The sequence below is a fragment of the Somniosus microcephalus genome, chromosome 6, assembly GCF_052327205.1.
Source record: "Somniosus microcephalus isolate GS21.2 chromosome 6, FLI_Smic_1.0, whole genome shotgun sequence".
Taxonomy (NCBI): domain Eukaryota; kingdom Metazoa; phylum Chordata; class Chondrichthyes; order Squaliformes; family Somniosidae; genus Somniosus; species Somniosus microcephalus.
The window spans coordinates 65,489,206-65,492,244 of NC_140992.1; positions in this window are offsets into that span (position 1 = coordinate 65,489,206).

Sequence of the window (3,039 nt, forward strand, 5' to 3'; positions counted from 1 at the left end):
AAAATCCCCGACGCGGGGGGCTCGCGCTGACCGCGCATGCGCCGCCTGCACTGACCGCGCATGCCGCCGCCCGCCCACAGCGGCCGTCCATCAGCCGCGCGATACGTGGGGGACCTTAGCTGCAGACCTCAGGTGCTAGGCAGGGGGAGGGGCCGGAGAGAGGGACAGAGGGGAGTGGGCAGGGAGGGAGAGAGACAGGGCAGGGGAGGGAGGGATAGGACATGACAGGGAGAGGGGGGACACACAGGGGCAGGGAGACCAAGCGCCCCAAAATTGCCCTCGCAACGCGGGGCTCCCCAGCTAGTATCTTAATAAATGATCTGGAGCTGGGAGGTACAAGCACAATGGCTAGTTTCAGATGGTAGGTTAGGTGTAGAAGAGGAAGTACCTCACTAGCGGGCAAGGTCACCTCCATCCAAAGATGCAGAGGTGATCTCCTGTTTAAGCAGATCATCTCCATATCCAAGGCCTGAGGCAGCATCCATTTTTATTCAAGTTGACTAAGTAAACTTTCTAAGACAGTGGTCTCTGTCAAAACTGGTGCAGACTGAATTAGTGTCAGCTCAATCTGAGGTGGTGGTTACTAGAATACTGCCTGTGTCACAACATTCTATTCTAACTATCTCACATTATGCTGGTGATAGTCATGTCCTATGGCCTGGGAGCCCATCTTTTCAACCAGTGGGTTTAGTCAGTAACCAAACTGGATAGATAGAATTCAGTAATGGACTGTTGAGATTTTAAAAAAGGGACAAAATACACCACTATCCTGCTTTTACTTTTCATGCAATAACCTTTGACCCAAAGCAGCTGCAATATGCAAATTGAGGAATAGGAGTACAAGAAATACTCCAACTTTCATTGACTCTTCTCTAACTGATAAGTCCCTAGCCTGTTCTCAGCTTGCTATTCATTTTATCTGTATTGATATATTGGTCTCAGATTTCTTTGAATTTTTTTTGAATCCAATTGTAAAGCCTTATTTTCAGCAAAAGGGTCATTGCCAACTTGAGGGTTGAATCTGTGTCAAGATAAGTCACTGCAGGAACTATGTCAGTAGCATCGTGGAGGGTCTGATGACATTTCATTTTTGTCAATCCATTGCTTTAGAATTATTCTGAAGAGGAGTACACAATATTTCTTGGGCTGCAAACTGCACTCCCACTCAAAAGCAACAACTGCAGATTGTTGCAAGAGTATTACATGATGTTATCTTCATCAGAAAGAATTTTTGATAACTGGTTTCTCCTCCATCATTGCACTAGTGTGTGGCACTTGATGGAGATGAACTAGCTGTCTCAGTAAACTGCAATCCCTTTTGGAATGTGCCCTTGACATACATCACCCAGTTTGGTATTTCTTCTCCCAAGGGCATATTGGTCAACCTGTATAACTTGTGGATTCCTGTACTGTGCATGTGGGTGAAGTACAACAGGTTAGGAAAAACAGGACCCCTCTGGCTGTCTAATTTATCAGGCCTGGCCATAGCAGAAATCATCTGGACCACATCAGACTGATTAGCCAACATCAAGTTATGGACAAGTCACAACTTCCTGCAACTAAACAAAGGGGAAAATTTAAACCATACTTTGAGCACTGCCCTAAACTCCACTCTTTACTGACCCCAGGCCACTCGCTCAATCATAACCAAACCTCGTGAAACCTTGGCGCTCTGTTCAACCCAGAGCTGAACTTCAAAACACAGCATCCAACCAGGACCACTTATTTTCACCTCTGCAGCACTGCATCAATCTCAAAACCCTCATCTACACCCTTCACATCTATAGACACATTAATTCCAATTCCCTCCTTGCTGGTCTCTCATCCATCATAAACTCCACTTAGTCTAAAACTCAGCCACTGATATTCTATCCTGCATTAAGCCCCACTTGCCAATCACCCCCATTCTTGCTCACCTACAATGGCTCCCAGCCTCCCCTCTTCCCAAACACATTAACTTAAAAATCTATGTCTGAGTTTTCAGATTCCTCCATGGTCTTGCTCCACTTTAGCATTGCAACCTCCTCCAGGTCCTCCAACTCTGGCCTGCTGCACATCCCTTCTCCCCTGGTCACAGCTCCCAAAAATCTCCCTCTGTTCTCCTTCCGATTTCTACTTCTTGAGGCATTTTTAACTTAAAGATGCTACAAAAAAAATGGAAGTTATTGCTGTTCATGGCAGCACACATGGATGGCAAGAGTAAAATCTGGAAAACTGCTAGAGGAGGATAAATGGACCAGAAAAGGAGTCCCCTGGACACAGATCCAATTTTGTGGCTTTGCAGGTACACTGGTTATTAATGGAAATAGGGCCCTGGGAAGTACAACAATGATACGCCAACCCCTTACTACACTCCGCATATGAACCTCAGTATTAAGAATTGCAACAGATACATGTATTAACCAACTTACAAGTGGATGAACTGGCACCTGCCAGTTCATACTGCCTTCTAAATCTTAACTCTTGCTGGAGGATTAGCCATCACCATATTTTCTTCCCCCCCCCCCCAACTATAACATTCCAAACATTTATTACAAACCTTCTTTTGGAATTAGGAACAGATTAGAAACTTTCAAAGTTCAATTCTGGCAAGTATTAATTGTGACCATCATTAAAAAAAGATCTGTGGCACAATGCCCAAATCTTGAATCAGATGGCAAAATCAATTATATTAAGTAGGGAAGAGTGACAACCGCACCTAACAGATTAAGCAAAAACCAAAATATTAATTTTATTAGTTTTCCCAATTTAACAATTCTAACTTTCACATTCCAGACAGCCCATCAGTTTAATGGTTGAGGAAATTTTCTGTTGTCCTTTGCCATCCCTGCAGCATCCTGAAAAAGAGCTGCAAATTTTAATTTAAAAGTAAAAAAACCAAACCTAACTAATATCCTAAATTAGATTGTATGAATCAGCCAGAGTGATTCAGCAGTTATATCTAAATTTCTACCTAATTAGGTTTCCAAAATTGAAAAGCTAAACTTATTTCAAAGAACATCTCTGCCCTTTAGCAATAATTCACCATTAAACAGGAGC